This window comes from Chiloscyllium plagiosum, chromosome 1, assembly GCF_004010195.1.
Source record: "Chiloscyllium plagiosum isolate BGI_BamShark_2017 chromosome 1, ASM401019v2, whole genome shotgun sequence".
NCBI classification, from domain to species: domain Eukaryota; kingdom Metazoa; phylum Chordata; class Chondrichthyes; order Orectolobiformes; family Hemiscylliidae; genus Chiloscyllium; species Chiloscyllium plagiosum.
Genome location: NC_057710.1, coordinates 79,504,906 through 79,522,498, shown reverse-complemented (window position 1 = coordinate 79,522,498; position 17,593 = coordinate 79,504,906).

The following is a 17,593-nucleotide window of genomic DNA, read 5'->3' as shown; positions in this document are numbered from 1 at the left end:
ACAGACCTAAGGTTCAGTGGTCTGTAATTACCTGGGTCATCTCTACTGCCCTTCTTGAACAAGGGCACAACGTTTGCAATCCTCCAGTCCTCTGGTACTAAACCTGTAGACAATGACGACTCAAAGATCAAGGTCAAAGTCTCTGCCATCTCCTTCCTAGCCTCCCAGAAAATTCTTGGAAAAATCCCATCTGGCCTGGGATTATCTACTTTCAGATCTTCTCAAAATGGTAACACATACTCCTTACTAACCTCAATCCTTTCAAGTCTAATAGTCTGTATCTCAGTCTCCTCTACAATATCCTCCTTTTCCTGAGTGAATTCATATGAGAAATATTCATTTTAGCACCGCTCCAATCTCCACAGTGTCTACACACAACTTCCCACTTCTGTCTTTGACAGACCCTATTCCTACTCTAGTCATCCTTTTGTTCCTCACATATCTATAGAAAGCTTTAGGGTTATTCTTTATTCTACCTGCTAATGACCCCTCCTTGCTCTTAACTCTCTCTTTACATCCTTCCTAGCTGCTCTTTAACTCTGCATTGCCTCATCTGAACCATCTCGAGTCAACGTCACATAAGCCTCCTTCTTCCACTTAGCAAGAGATACAATTTCTTTAGTAAACCATGGTTCCCTTACTTTATCACTTCCCCCTCCCTGACAGGCACATACCTATCAAAGACACGCAATGTCTGTTCCTTAAACCAGCTCCACGTTTTGCTTGTCCTCATCTCTTGCATTTTGCTGCCCCATTCTATGCCTCTTAAGTCTTGCCTAATCACATTATAATTGCCTTTCCCCCATCTATAGCTCTTGCCCTGTGGCATGTACCTATCTGTTTCCATCGTTAAACTAAACATAACTGAATTATGGTCACCCTCTCCAAATTGCTCACCTATCACTAAATTAAACACCTGGCCTGGTTCATTACCAAGTACTAGATCCAAGGTTGCCTCCTGTCCTGTTTGCCCTTTGACATACTGTGTCAGGAAACCCTCCTGCACACATTGGACAAAAACTGATCCAACCAACGTACGAGAGTTATAGCATTTCCAGTCAATGTTGGGGAAGTTAAACTCCCCCATAATGACCACCCTGTTCCTTTCACTCCTGCCCAGAATTGATTTGCCAATCCTCTCCTCCACATCCCTATAACTTTGCGGAGGCCTAGAAAAAACTCCCAGCTGTGTGACCTCTCCTCTCCTGTTTCTAACCTCAGCCCATACCACTTCAGTAGACAAGTCCTTGTCAAAAGTTCTTTCAGCCACCGTTATACTGTCCTTGACTAACAAAGCCACACTTCCTCCTCTTTTACCGCCTTTCCTGATCTTAATGAAAGATCTAAACCCTGGAACCTGCAACAACCATACCTGGCCTTGCAAGACAATGCAAGGATCTTGCATTCTTGCATGAGGATTCTTGCATGACGAATGCAAGAAAAGATGATAGGCCTCATGGAGAGAAACCCCTCCTGCCTTACCATGTGAAAAATGACACAGACAATTTCTGGTAAAATTCAGACTCTTTCGATTAGCTTCAAGAGATCAATTTCATGGAGAAGCAAGCATTTAAGTTCTGCCTTTACAGAAGATCTCAAATATATTCCTTCTTAACTTTACAAACCAAATTAGAAAAATGGAAGCAACAAGGAATTTTTTTCACTATCAAATATAATTGTCATTATTGGTGTGAAGGTATCACTGTAACAATTAAATGTGAATAGCTGTACTTAATTTTCAGGTCAGTGACATTTTGAAAAAATGACCAGATTACAGAGGAGGAAGTGTTATGTCTTGAAACACATAAAAGTGGAATGCTCCGCAGGACCTGATCAGGTGTACCCCGGAACTCTGTGGGAAGCTAGGGAAGTGATTGCTGGGCCTCTTGCTGACATATTTGGATCATCAGTAGTCACAGGTGAAATGCCGGAAGACTGGAGGCTGGCTAACTTGGTGCCATTGTTTAAGATGGGTGGTAAGGTCAAGCCAGGGAACTGTAGACCAGAGAGCCTGATGTTGGTGGTGGGCAAGTTGTTGGAGGGAATCCTGAGGGATAGGATGTACATGTATTTGGAAAGGCAAGGACTGATTAGGAGAGTCAACATGGCTTTGTGTGTGGGAAATCATGTCTCACAACCTTGTTGAGTTTTTTGAAGAAGTAACAAAGAGAATTGATGAGGGCAGAGCAGTGGATGTGATCTATATGGACTTCAGTAAGGCGTTCAACAAGGTTCCCCATTGGAGATTGATTAGCAAGGTTAGATCTCATAGAATACAGGGAGAATTAGCCGTTTGGATACGGAACCGACTCAAAGGTAGAAGACAGATGGTGGTGGTGGAGGGTTTTATTTCAGACTGGAGGCCTGTGACCAGTGGAGTGCTATAAGGATAGGTGCTGGGTCCACTACTTTTTGTCATTTATATAAATGATTTGGATGCGAGCATTAGAGGTATTGTTAGTAAGTTTGCAAATGACACCAAAATTGGGGGTGTAGTGCACACCAAAGAAGGTTACCTCAGATTACAACAGGATCTGGACCAAATGGGTCAATGGACTGAGAAGTGGCAGATGGAGTTTAATTTATATAAATGCAAGGTGCTCCGTTTTTGAAAAGCAAATTTTAGCAGGACTTAATGGTAAGGTCTGAGGGAATGTTGCTGAACAAAGAGACCTTGGAGTGCAGGTTCATAGCTCCTTGAAAGTAGAGTTGCAGGTAGATAGGATAGTGAAGAAAGCATTTGGAAGCTTTCCTTTATTGGTCAGAGTATTGAGTACAGGAGCTGGAGGTCATGTGGCAGCTGTACAGGACATTGGTTAGGCCACTTTTGGAATATTGCGTGCAATTCTGGTCTCTTTCCTGTCAGAAGGATATTGTGAAACTTGAAAGGGTTGAGAAAAGATTTACAAGGATGTTGCCAGGGTTGGAGGATTTGAGCTAGAGGGAGAGGTTGAATAGGCTGTGGCTGAGGGGTGAACTTATAGAGGTTTATAAAATCAGGTGTGGCATGGATAGGATAAAGAGACAAGGTTTTTCCCTGGGGTGGGGTAGTTCAGAACTAGAGGACATAGGTTTTGGGTGAGAGGGGAAAGATATAAAAGAGACCTAAGGGGTAACGTTTTCACACAGAAGATGGTACCTGTATGGAATGAGCTGCCAAAGAAAGTGGTGGAGGCTGGTACAATTGAAACATTGGAAAGGCATCTGGATGGGTATATGGGCTGGGTGCTGGCAGGTGGGACGAGATTGGGTTGGGATATCTGGTCCGCATGGACGAGTTGGACCGAAGGATCTGTTTCCATGCTGTACATCTCCACATTGATCTAGTGATGTGCATGGCATGGATGGCACCTTCCATAAAACAAATTTGAATATGGGGCAGTCTACAACAGTGAGCTGAAGTCAACTTTTCATGGCCAGAATGGAATTTCAGACATAATTATGAACTTGGTGTGGTTTTAGAATTCTGTCACACCTCATTCAACGAAATTTAGCTTTTAAAAGAGTTTTTTGCATAATAAGGCAATGTTCTGATTAGTTTAGTGTTTCAACAATGCAGTGTGCAGAGATTCACTGACAGGAACTGCTGGATTTCTGCATTTAACTGTTCATGCATGAAGTTACTATCCATTTCAGAACAGTACTACAGCAAAGTCTGATCGTTACATCAGGAAAAACAATAAAGGGAAGCAAATCTTCAATAAGTAAGCTGAGCTTCCTCCTCCACTGCCAACTGATGAACTGGAGTCCATTTTTGAAACCCAAGTTATCAATCATATATCTTTTTAACACCACTGTGAATTTGCTAAATCATAATTGTTAAACAATACGTCTAGATAAAAGCAACTCACTCCCTTTACAGTGCTTTTGGCATGTGATACAAACAAAGAGTACTTCAGGTAATACACAGAATGAGGAGTGAGCATAAATCAGGAAACTTGTTGAAACACTTGGGTGCTTTTTAATGCTGGACCTCTTCCAACCTTGCATATGAATTGAATAAAAGCAAGTGCAGGAGGCTCTTTTAGAAACAAATGAAGTTTTATAGTATTTATGTGCAATTTGGGTGACATAATTTTAACAAGCATTAAATTTTCTAATTTTTCAGCATGAAATATTTGGACTGATTTTGTCGTATATTAGATTTCTGGGGTGGGGATGGCTAGTGGCCTTCTAGCCAGTCTATTGATCAAGAAACTTAGCTAATTCTGGGATGAGGGTTTGAATCTCATTATGGATAATAGTGGAATTTGAATTCAATACAAAGTATCTGGAATCTGTGAAAGCATTGCCAATTGTTAGGGGAAAAGTCCCATCACTCATGTCCTTTCCTTTACGGAAAGAAATTCACCATCCTCACCTGGAAGAGACCTACGGGGCAACGTTTTCACACAGAGGGTGGTACGTGTATGGAATGCGCTGCCAGAGGAAGTGGTGGTGGCTGGTACAATTGCAACATTTAAGGGGAATTTGGATGAGTATATGAATAGGAAGGGTTTGGAGGGATATGGGTCGGGCGCTGGCAGGTGACTAGATTGGGTTGGGATATCTGGTTGGCATGGATAGGTTGAACTGAAGGGTCTGTTTCCATGCTATACATCTCTATAACTCTATGGCTTACATGTGACTCCAGACTCGCAGCAATGTGGTTGATTCTCAACTGCCATCTGAAATGACGAAGCAAGCCACGCAGTTGTATCAATCGCTGTGAAATCTCAAAAAATAAATGAAACTGAATGGATCAGCTGGCATTGACTTAGGCAGCAGAAAATACATTGACAGACAGCCCTGTCAATCCTGCAGGATCCTCCTTAGCAACATCTGGGGGCTAGTGCCAAAATTGGGAGACCATCTCACAGACCAGTCAATCAACCGCCTGATATAGTCATCCTCATGGAATCATACATTACAGACAATTACTATCCCTGGATATGTCCTGTCCCACCAGACCCAACAGAGGTGGTGGTACAGTGGGATACAGTTGGTAAGGAGTTGACTCGGGAGTCCTCAACATTGACTCCGGACCCCATGAAATCTCGCAACTTTGGGTTAAATATCGGCAAGGAAACCTCCTGCTGATTACCACATACTGTCCTCCATGGGCTGGTGAATCAGTGCTCTTCCATGTTGAAAAATTGGAGCAAGCACTGTGGATGGCAAAGTTGCTAAATGTACTCTGAGTGGGGGGTTTCAATGTCTACCCCAAGAGTGGCTCAGCAGCAGTACTACTGATTGAGCTGGTTGGGTCCTAAAGGACAGGTAGTATCAGAACCAAAAAGGAGGGAAACATATTTGACCTTCCCAATCTGGCAGCTGCAATGAAGGGCTTTTGCCCGAAACATCGATTTTACTGCTTTTCGGATGCTGCCTGAACTGCTGTGCTCTTCCAGCACCACTAATCCAGAATATTGGTAAGAGTGACCATTGCACAGTTCTTGTGGAGACCAAGTCTCACCTTCACACTGAGAATAACCACCATCATGTAGTGGACAGTGGTGATAGGGCCAGACTTCGAATGAATTTAGCAACTCAAGACTGGCACCCATGAGACACTCTGGGCCATCAACAGCAGCAGAACTGTACTCCAGCACAATCTGTAACCTAATGGCATGGCATATCCCCCACTCAACCATTACCATCAAGTCAGGAAATCAACACTGGTTCAATGGAGAGTGCAGGAGGGCATACCAGGAGCAGCACCTAAGAATGAGGTGTCAACCTACCAAAGCTACCAAGCAGAACTACTCATATGCCAAACAGCATAAGAAACAAGTGACAGACAGAGCTAAGCATTTCTACAACCAACAGATCAGATCTAAGCTCTGCAGTCCTGCCACATCCAGTCATGCATGATGATGGACAATTAAACAACTCACTGGAGGAAGAGGCTCTACAAATATCCCCATCTTCAATATTGGAAGAGCCCAGCACACCAGTGCAAAAGATAAGACTGAAGCATTCGCAACAATCTTCACCCACAAGTGCTGAATGGATGATCCATCTCAGCCTCCTCCAGTGGTCCCTAGCATTACAGATACCAGTCATCAACCAATTCGATTCACTCCACATGATATCAAGAAATGGATGGAGGTACTGGAAACTTCAAAGACTATGTGTCCTGACAACGTTCTGGCAATAGTACTGAAGACATGTACTCCAAATGTGTCGTTCCCCAAGCTAAGCTGTTTCTGTATAGTTACAATACTGACATCTACCCAATGATGTGGAAAAGTGCCCATGTATGTCCTGTACATAGAAAGCAGGACAAATCCAACCCAACCAATTACGGCACCATCAGTCTACTCTTGATCATCAATAAAATGTCAGAAGGTGTCATCAACAGTGCTATCAGGCAGCACCTACTCAGCAATAACCTGCTCAGTGAGGCCCAGTTTGGGTTCTGCCAGGAACACTCAGCTCCTGATCTCTTACAGCCTTAGGTCCAACAAGGACAAAAGAGTAGAATTCCAGAGATGATGTGAGAGTGACAGCCCTTGACTGAGTGTGGCATCAAAATTAAGGTAGCATATTAAGGATTGCTTCTCCCAATGAAAAGCTATAAGAGCCAATGGGCTAAGAACTCAGACTATTATTAGGTTACTCCCTAAATTATTTTGAAGGTTGCCAGGCATTTTTGTCTACGTCATATGATACACTGAATTCTTGACTTGCAAAAGGATTGAAAAGAGTTATATTTTTCCCATTACTACCTTTTCTAGACCCATTCAACCCTGTTGCCTTACTTGTCCAGTTACAACCTTTGCATCCCACCCTTTTGTTATGCAATACCTCCTGCATTTGTCCTATCACAGACTGTTCCTTTTGTTCCTTCCCACTCTCTTTCCATGCCTCTGTCCTTTGAACTGTTACATCTCTAACTCTGTCCAGTTTTGATGAAAACCATAAAACTAAAATATTAGGTAGAATCTTGCCCTGGAGATGTTGATCTTGGAGGTGGAGAGGGCACTTAATTAGGTTGGGTGTTGGGGTACCCAAACCCTGCCACTTCTTGTCTCTGCCGAATTAAGTACTGGGTGGGAATGGTCCATGGTTAACCTTGCTGTCTCACTGCCAATTCAGGCCCACTTAATGGCCACTTTATGATCTTCTGCCACTGGGATTAACCCAGTTATATGCAGACCTGTTTTCATGATAGCTGCTTCCCTGGTCAGCTTTTAACTCAGAATGGATGGGGCAGTTGGGAGATGGTGGGCAGGGTTGGAGTTCTCTCAATCAAAGGCAATTAATGCCTGACTGGACATCAGCAGAGAAGACTCACATGAAGCTAAACCTCCTGCTTTTGCTACCGGCTGCTCTGCCCCCATCTTCCCGTAACCCCCAGCTGGAGAAGCACCCACGTGATGACAAAGTGCAGGTCTTTCACTGGCTTTCCAAGAGAAGACTCCTGATGTTTCTGCAAGATGCTGCTCACAAACTCTCTTTCTCTCCTTGCAGATGCTATTTGGCCTACTAAATAATTTCAGGTTAATCAGTTTTCATTTTAGATTAGCAGCATTTTCTGTACTTTGGAGATATCGCGTTGGAGATATAGAGTCGTGCTCCACTCTGTGGCGCTGTAATGGTTAAATGTCACTTTGCCTTCCTGTCTCCCAGTCTTAGTCCAGACTCCTGCCATAAACTAGTAATTTAAATATAACTACTGGAGAGGTGGAATGTGTTCCTATTAGCTGTCAGTATCAATTGCTGTAATCTGTTGGTCCATCAATATGAAATAAGACATATTAAACAATGCTGGAGGGTGTGCAGTGGAATAGCAATTCCCAACACTAACTGGGAGAGATGTGATTCTGTTCTGTTGCACCCCTATTACACAGTTTAACAATACCAATCTTATCTCCATCTCCTGACTCCTGCTGGCTAATAGAGAAGTGAAAAATTGACCAATTTAGTTGTGGTACTTTAATTTTTGGTACATTACCCACAGTCAGTTGGCTTCTGGCATGTTTTAAACCTTCAAATATGGAAGTTTATTAAACCATTTACTAAAAGAAATGTCAAAGACTAGGTTTTGTGGAAGTGCATGTTACTCAGTCAAAACAGAACTCCTGAAATCCACAAAGGAGCTAATAAACCAGTTAAAGGATTATATTGATGGCACCAGAATGTCTGGAATCTGTAAGGCTGTTGAAGTAGAAAACCATTTTGTGGATTGTTCCGGTGGAACTTGGGCACGAGTATGCTCAGCTGCTCACAAATTAAGGGCTGGATTTTTCATGACTGAACTTGGTAGGATGTGTTTGGATTTTTCTCAACTTGCCGGATCAATTTGAGTAAGTATTGTCAGGAACTTCAAGGAGGTCAAGATATGTAAGGGCAGAACACAAAGTGAGTGCAAACAGTTAACATTTATTGCCTAATGACGTACGTTCGGATAGTAGAGCAGGCCTTTAATAGATCCCCTTCCATCAGGTCTTAGTCCCATATGATCTGAAATCAGGTCAATGCAGCTGCTTTCAGGCATGCTCAGTAGCTGTTAATAGAGAATTAATACAGTTAACACTTTACTCCATGGTTTTAACTCCAGGAGGACCCATACATGGAGATGGGCCTCTCAACTCTGGAAGCAATTCGTAGGTGGCCATAGGTGAACTGCTTAGGAGGCTCACCTTGGTTTTTGGGACTACATATCAGTTGTAACAGAAGCTGTTAGGCCCCTTGACCCTCACCTCTTATATGTATGTACCCAACACCCATTCAATGCCAAATCACTCCCATTGGTCCCTCATTCTGTCCACCCGATCTCCATGGCTACTCACTCAGGATCCAGCAAGGGCAGACATTACGAGTCATAAGCGGATGAAAAACAAAACATGAGACCATAAGACCACAAGAAATAGGAACAGGAGCAGGTTTATAATTATTAATATGTGTTATCCATGCTGATGTCTAGTAAAGTAATTAATTAATGGGCGGTAAGGTCTTGTATGAGTCTCTATCACTGGGGACAAAGTATTTGACAAACTAATGGGACAAGGCAGAGACATCATGAGGTCCTGAGTTTTAAAAGAACTGGCTCCAGAGATTGTTGGGGCATTGGTCGAAATATCTCAGAATTCACTGGATTCAAGGAGGGTTGCTGCAGATTGAAAATGCTAATGTGACACCCCTGTTCAAGAAGGGAGGAAGACAGAAAGCAGGAATTATAAATAACCTTTCCCTTTTGTAAATAAATATTCACTTGCATTGATAAAATCTGTGCTGAAGTCTAAATTTTGTTGTTGGACCTGATTAACTCACATCTATTTGAGGAATGAACAGTTTCTTGAGACATTCTAAGGATGAAGGAAGTTGTAAAGGCTAAATATTGTTCATCTCTCCCATCAAGCTGACTCCCTGTCTGAAAATAGCCTCAGACAGCAAGGATCCTTAAAATGTCTGATTAATGGTTACAATCAAAGCATTGGGCTTTAAAAAAATACCCACAGACATGCTGGCAATCAGAAACAAAAATAGATATTGCTGGAAAATCTCAGCATGTCTGACAGCATCTGTGCATAGAAATCCAACTTAACATTTCAGGTCCAGTGACCCTTCTTCAGAACACTGATGTTTGAACACTGAATACTGCTTATTGCACCCATTTCTGCAGGAAAAGATTCATTCTATCATTGTGTCGCATTGACACTCAAGGCTGGGAGATGAAAAGTGAGCAGCTGACATGTCCATCTTCCTCACTATGCAGTAGTCTCCTGTGAAAGGCTGCACGAAGTGCTGCTTCTCACATGTGCAATAATGTATTAGAGAAGGTCAAGCATTTTAGTGCAACTTAGTTGTCTACATGCACTTGGAAACATTGAAGGGTTACCAAAGATAGAGGGATCAATGTGAGATTCCTTAGGATTCCTCTCAACCTGCTGTCTACAATGAGAGACTTTACTATACCTCACTTCTATGTGATATGCTGACTTAAAGCTTAAAAGCTACCTAACTTTAGACCCATGTAATATTGGACAAACTGGGCCTATATCCTCTAGAGCTTTGAGGAATGAGAGGTGATCTCACTGAAACTTACAAAATACTTAAAGGGAATGACAAGGTAAGATCCTTCCCGTGAGTGGGGAGTTTAGATCTGGGGACAGAATTTAAAAATAAAGGAAATCATTTTGGTCCAAGATGAGAAGAAATGTTTTTTATTTAAATGATTGTGAATCTTTGGAATTCTCTGCCTCAGAAGGAAGTGAAGACTTTGAGTATAAATAAGGTAAGAGACTGATAGATTTCTGATATCCATTACTGTGCAGTTTTATTGGGATAGGGTGATAAAAGGAATTGACGTGTTCAATCAGCCACGAGTTTATTAAATGATAGGACAAGCTTGTTCCTGTGCTTCTAACTTAGTGCACCGTACCACTGACACATTTTCCCTTATGGTTAGAAAGAATGTAATGTGGGAAGATACTTGAAAGTGGCATCATTTGAAGATATCAAGAGTTTGAGGAGATGATGGATAATGAAACACTTAGTCAGCAATATAAAACATCAAGGACTGCAAAAGTCACAAGGTCTCGGTGGTCTTTGCATAAAGCAGTGAGTTTCTGCCGTATTAAAAGCAGAATGTTAAACAATTAAATGTAGTCCAAGCCTGGCTCATTCATTGTGAAAGTGGGTTTCAATTAGCTCCCTTCAGACTTCTCAGGATCAATGGTGCATTGCTGTTTCATACTGTCTGGAACCTCCCTTCTGGTCAAAGTCGTGATCCTCAGCCTTATTTGGAGTGCCCAACTGCACGGAGGCAGTTTCTCATGATCTATACATTGATGTTCTTGACTGTAAAGTCAAAGAGGGAATATATTTTTAAATAAAATAGTTGTTTGGTGTCTTCTAGAATACCATGATATCCATGCCCTGTTTGTTATGTTAACGGGAGGTAACACAAATATGTCACATTAAGTAAAAAATGTTGTTGGAGGCAAATCCACACCATTATTCATGCTATTATTTCTGAGCTGCTCATTTGAAGATGTCTTTGAAGAAGCTTCATTGTGACTTTATGATTTGGGCTCTTGGAATTCAGCCACTTAATAATCAACCTGTGTTTCCTAGTGTTGCTGCTTGAAATTGTTGAGGAGCTAATACATGTTTCTGTCAATTTGACTAAATTAGCTGCCATTTCCATGCTGTAGTCCAATATGGAAAAAAATCTGATACTTATCGTATGTTCATAGCTGAGAGATTCGTGCAGTCCAGACTTTTTAGATTTACAATTTCTTTCCTAGTAATAGAATTGCTAATATTTCTATGGGTCAGAATATTCACTAAAGATCTTCTGATTTCCTTCAAAAAAGACATTAGGAGGCCTTAGGAAAATGGGGTAAATTGTCATTTTCACCATTTCACTGGTGTTTTTACTCATCCTTTGCTTAAGATGTAGAATTTATGATGTAATTACAGCTATTAACTTTTTGCTTCAAATTGTGGCATTGTCTTTTTGAGTGAGTTATTTGCAAAAACCATGGCACATCAGTGGTTGTGCTGTCACCGTTTGCTGATGTTAAGCAGGGCAGGGTAAGGATGCTGCAGTTAGCTCCAGTAGTACCCAAAATAGAGAAAAGCTAGCTAGGTTCTGCCTTTTGTATCCCATCTTACGTCAAGTCTAGGTTTGCAACCATAAATCACCAATTTTTTTGCTTTTTTTATTGTGTCACATTTCTGCTTTGTTTCTGAACTATCAGTAAACTGGAACTGAATTCTTATTTTGTAAACTTTGATTTAATCCCAAAAGTGATTGTGCTTTTTTTAAGACAAAATTAATTATGTATTTGGTAGCAGCGTTTTCAAGCCATAGATTTTGGCCCTTTTCCAAACAATATTACAACCCAGCTGTGCTTTAACTGGCTACTGTTTCCCCCCTAGATATTTACACACAAGTTTTTTTTTGTTTAAAAAGAAGGATTATCCTGACTGTTTTGACAGAAGACTATAGAGGGAAAGGACAGGAGGATATAGATAGACTGGAGAGTTGGGCGGAAAAGTGGCAGATGGCTTTCAATCCAGACAAATGCATTTAGGCAAATCTAATTCTAGAGCGAATTATACAATGAATGGAAGAGCCTTGGGAAAAGTTGATGGGCAGAGATATCTATGAGTGCAGGTCCATTGTACCCTGAAGGTTGCTGCACAGGTGGATAGAGTGGTCAAGAAGGCATATGGTATGCTTGTCTTCATCAGACGGGGCATTGAGCATAAGAACTGGCAAGTCATGTTAAAATTGTACAAGACATTGGTTCAGCCGCATTTAGAATACTGTATACAGTTCTGGTCGCCACATTACCAAAAGGATGTGGACGCTTTGGAGAGGATGCAGAGAAGGTTTACAAGGATGTTGCCTGGTATGGAAGGTGCTAGCTATGAAGAGAAGTTGAGTAGGTTAGGTTTTATTTTCACTAGAAAAATGGAGATTGAGGGGGAACCTGATTGAGGTTTAAAAAATCATGAAGGGTATAGACAGGGTGGATAGAGACAAGCTTTTTCCCAGAGTGAAGGATTCAATAACGAGAGATCACGCTTTCAAAGTGAGAGGTGGAAAGTTTAAGGGGGATACACGCGGTAAGTACTTCACACAGAGGGTGGTGGGCTTTTGGAACGTGTTACCAGCAGAGGTTGATTCATTTAAGATGCATCTGGATAGATGCATGAGTAGGTGGGGAGCAGAGGGATACAAAGGCTTAGGAATTTACCAACAGGTTTAGTCAGTACATTTGGATCAGCTCAGGCTTGGAGGGCCGAATGGCCTGCTCCTGGGCTGTAAATTTTCTTTGTTCTTTGGAAGGGACATTAATGGAGAGACTGACTGGAAATCCATGTCTATGTAAAATCAAGACTTGCTGTGTATGTGCCCTTTTAGAGACTTAACGAATTTGCGGTTACTTTACATTGTAATTGTAGAGAGTCATAGATATGTGCAATAGATTGTCACAATCCACTCTGGCTCTGCCACTCATAATTTTGTACACCTAAGACAATAATGCCATAAGAAATAGGAGTGGAAATAAGGCAGTTCGGCCCATCGAGTCACTCTGCTATTCAACGCCACTTACCTGCATTCTCCCTGTATCTCTTAATTCCATGCGAGATTAAGAATTTATCAATTTCTGTCTTGAAGACATTTAACGTTCCGGCCTCCACTGCACTCCGTGGCAGTGAATTCCACAGGCCCACCACTCTCTGGTTGATGGAACGTCTCCTCATTTCCGTTCTAAATTTACCCCCTCTAATTTTAAGGCTGTGTCCAAAAGTCCTGGTATCCCCGCCTGACGGATACAATTTCCCACTGTCCACCCTTTCTAAGCCATGCATTATCTTGTAAGTTTTTATTAAATCTCCCATCAACCTTCTGAACTCTAAGGAATACAATCCTTGGATCCTCAGCCGTTCATTGTAAGTTAGCCCTACCACTCCAGGGATCATCTGTGTGAATCTCCGCTGGACACGCTCCAGTGCCTTTATGTCCTTCCTGAGGTGTGGGGCCCAAAACTGGATACAGTATTATAAATGGGGTCTTACCAGAACTTTATAAAGTCTCAGTAGAACATCACTGCTTTTACATTCCAACCCTCTTGAAATAAATGACAACATTACATTTGCTTTCTTAACCATGTTCCAGCACTCCCAGATCTCTTTGTACTTTGGCATTATGAATTTTTTCTCCGTTTATAAAATAGTCCTTGCCTGTGTTGTTTTTTCCAAAGTGCAAGACCTCGCATTTGCTCACATTGAATTTCATCAGCCATTTAATCTCAATCAGATCCCTCTGTCAGGCTCCTCTGCTCCAGGAAATCAAACGCAGCCTATTCAGTCTCTCTTCATAGCTGTGTCTTTTCATTCCAGCCAACATCCTGGTGCATCTCCTCTGCACACTCAATGCAATCATGTCCTTCTCATAGTGTGGTGATCAGAACTGCAAACGGTATTCCATCTGTGGCCTAACCAATGTTTCATAAAGCTGTAACAAGATTTCCTTGCTCTTCTATTCTACACAGTGCCTAATGAAGGTAAACATCCCATATGCCTTCTTCACCACCCTGTATATTTGCGCTGATACCATCAGGGACCTATGGACTTGTACACTAAAGTCCCTTGTTCTTCAGTCTTCTCTACCATTCATTGAATATATATTTTCCTTATAGACCACTAAAAATGTATCACCTTGGGTGGATTGAATTCCATCTGCCCAATTTACCAGTTGATCACTGTAAGATTGTAGCCCGAGACCATTCCCTTCATTATCAACCACACCCCCATTTTTTGTGTCATCTGCAATTTAACTAATTTTACTTTCTACATTCACATTCAAGTCATTATTGTACATAACAAACAGCAAGGGTCCCAGCACCGTTGGTCTCCGATTTCCAATTGCAAAAACAACCCTTCACCATTACTCTTTGGCTCCTATTTGTAAGTCAACTTTGGATCCAGTTTTATCAACTTGCCTTGGATTCCATCACTTCTTACCTTTTGTGCCAACCTGCTGTGTGGGACCTTTTGAAAGGCCTTACTGAAATCCATGGAAACCACATCAACTACACTACTTCCATCAATATATTAAGTCCCCTTTTCAGAAAAATCAATTAATTTTGTCAGACAGAATCTCTTTCTAACAACTCTGCGCTGACTACTTCTGATCAACCCTGTGTAGACTCATTTTGAGCTAATGCTTATGCTATAAAAAAGTTGCATTCAAATGTTAGATTAGAACATAGAACATTACAGCGCAGTACAGGCCCTTCAGGCCTCGATGTTGCGCTGCCCTGTCATACTAATCTGAAGGAGAAAGTGAGGTCTGCAGATGCTGGAGATCAGAGCTGAAAATGTGTTGCTGGAAAAGCGCAGCAGGTCAGGCAGCATCCAGGGAACAGGAGAATCGACGTTTTGGGCATAAGCCCTTCTTCAGCATACTAATCTGAAGCCCATCCCACCTACACTATTCAATGTACGTCCATATGCCTGTCCAATGACGACTTAAATGCACTTAAACTTGGTGAATCTACTACCGTTGCAGGCAAAGCATTCCATACCCCTACTACTCTGAGATTTTGGGACTTTCAGACCACAATGACCTAATATAGACAATTGACCATTTGTAAAGATTGATAAGTATGTTAGGAAGGAGATACTCTAGTTAAAAGAGTTAAACAACATGAGACCATTGTATCACTGATACAACAGACAATTACTACAGATGTGTTAATCTCATTAAAATTGGGAAGGTAGCATTGTGTTCTCCAGCTGAAGAGTGAGGAAACTCTTCCCTGGATCTTCCAGTCCATATACCATTTGAATAATACAGTTCCCTGATGAGCAATGCTTCCTAATGAGGACTACCCTCTAATTCTGAGCACTTGCTGATATACCCTATTTTTGGGGTTGGAAATCTACACTGTGTTGATCACTTATTGCATCCTTTTCTATCCCATTGCACTCATAGATAACCTTCTTCACTGTCCACTGTACCACCAATTTTGGTGTCATCTGCAAACTTACTATCCATGCCTACTATATATTCATCCAAATTTTTTATACAAATTACAAACAAAAGTGGACCCAGCACCAATCCCTGTGGGACACCACTGGTTGCAGGCCTCCAGGTATGGAAAATAAAGAACATGAAAGCATGGGAAAGGTTAAAGCATGAAGACCACCGGCAATCTGTGGTCTGTGGTCTGTGGAATGCAGAATGGGATAAGAATAGTGGAATGCACTTACACCAATTAGCAGAGTAAGGTTAAGGCTGAAAAGTCACTATGGCGAGATGAGATAACACAAGTAATAAAGCCAGTTTCTCTGTTAAGTGTTATTAAGACAGGATTGGGACCATAAATATTTGGGACATGACATTAAAATATCTAATTAATAGATTAGTAGAGTCAGCTTGAGACAGGAGACTATTGTAATAGATGGAATAGCTAAATATCTATCATGACAGGTTAGTCTAGAATGGAAGATCACTGTAAGAGAGTTAACAATAAATATCTAACCATGACATTACAATAACATTAAGTAGAATGTACAATTAAAGAGAAAATGGGAACTAACATCACTGTTTTATTGTGTAGCTAGAGTGAGGTACTTTGATTAATATAGTTGGACATGCTGATAAGCTAACAGAAACATGATTAAAAAAATATAAAAATCCATTGTTTCGGGGCATTCGAGAATCCACTTTCTCAGTATCACGTTTTTTTGTTTGCAACTAAAAGACCTACTTCTTGAAGAACTCTCTGTGTCTCCTGGTGATTCTCTATATTTTCTCCACAACAAATTTGGTGCTGCGAACAGGGTCGTGCAGAGACCCACCTGGACAGAGGGCGGCAGTAACAGGGCACTTCTTGGTCCACCGGGGGCACTCCCGAGACTGTCAGAATAAGGGTACCCAACAAAAAAATGGTTAGCATTTTTGCTGTGAATTCGGACTATATTCTGTTGGCTTGGAGTGCTCCTTGGGGACTCGGAGGTGCGGGAACCTGCCAGAGGGTCTCTCCGATCAAAGATCCAAAGGTGAGGGGTAATTGTGGCTGAAGGAGATGTGGAAGATTGCTCAAGAAAACTGTGCAGTGGGGTAAGGGGTGATAAGAATAGAACGTAGCAATTGTCTGAGTAAAAATTCCATGTGGTGTATATAAGACCCTATAGATAGATAGGGCAGAATAAATAAGGGGAAATTGTTTTACCGGAAGCGCTGATAGACCTGTTTAGAAAGTCGGCAGATTGGTAGTGGATGATCAAAAGTAAAATAGCAGTGTATAGTCAAAGTGGTATAGTGTTACTAGACTGTTAAATGTTTTAGATTAGAGTGATGCTGGAAAAGCACAGCAGGCCAGGCAGCAATCAAGGAGCAGGAAAATCAACATTTCGGGCAAAAGCCCTTCATCAGGAATGGAGGCAGGGTGCCTGCAGAGTGGAGAGATAAATGAGATGGAGATGGGGGTGATGACCTCCTTCTTTAGAGATTGCAATTTCCCTTCCCATGTGGTTAAAGACGCCGTCCAATGCATCTCATCCACATCCTGCACCTCCGCCCTCAAACCGCACCCTTCCAATGGTAACAAGGACAGAATCCCCCTTCCACCCTACCAACCTTCGCATAAACCACATCATCCAACGACATTTCCGCCACCTCCAAAGAGACCCCACCACCAGGACATATTTCCTTCCCCACCCATTTCCGCTTTCCGCAAAGACCATTCCCTCCGTGACTACTTGGTCAGGTTCACGCCCCCCAACAACCCACCCTCCCATGTTGGCACCTTCCCCTGCCACCGCAGGAATTGCAAAACCTGCGCCCACACCTCCTCCTTCACCTCCATCCAAGGCCCCAAAAAAGCCTTCCACATCCATCAAATTTTTCCTGCACATTTATTGTATCCGTTGCTCCCGATGCGGTCTCCTCTACATTGGGGAGACTGGACACCTCCTAGCAGAGTGCTTTAGAGAACATCTCTGGGACACCCGCACCAATCAACCACACCACCCCGTGGCCCAACATTTCAACTCCCCCTCCCACTCTGCCAAGGACATGGAGGTCCTGGGCCTCCTTCACCGCCACTCCCTCACCACCAGACGCCTGGAGGAAGAA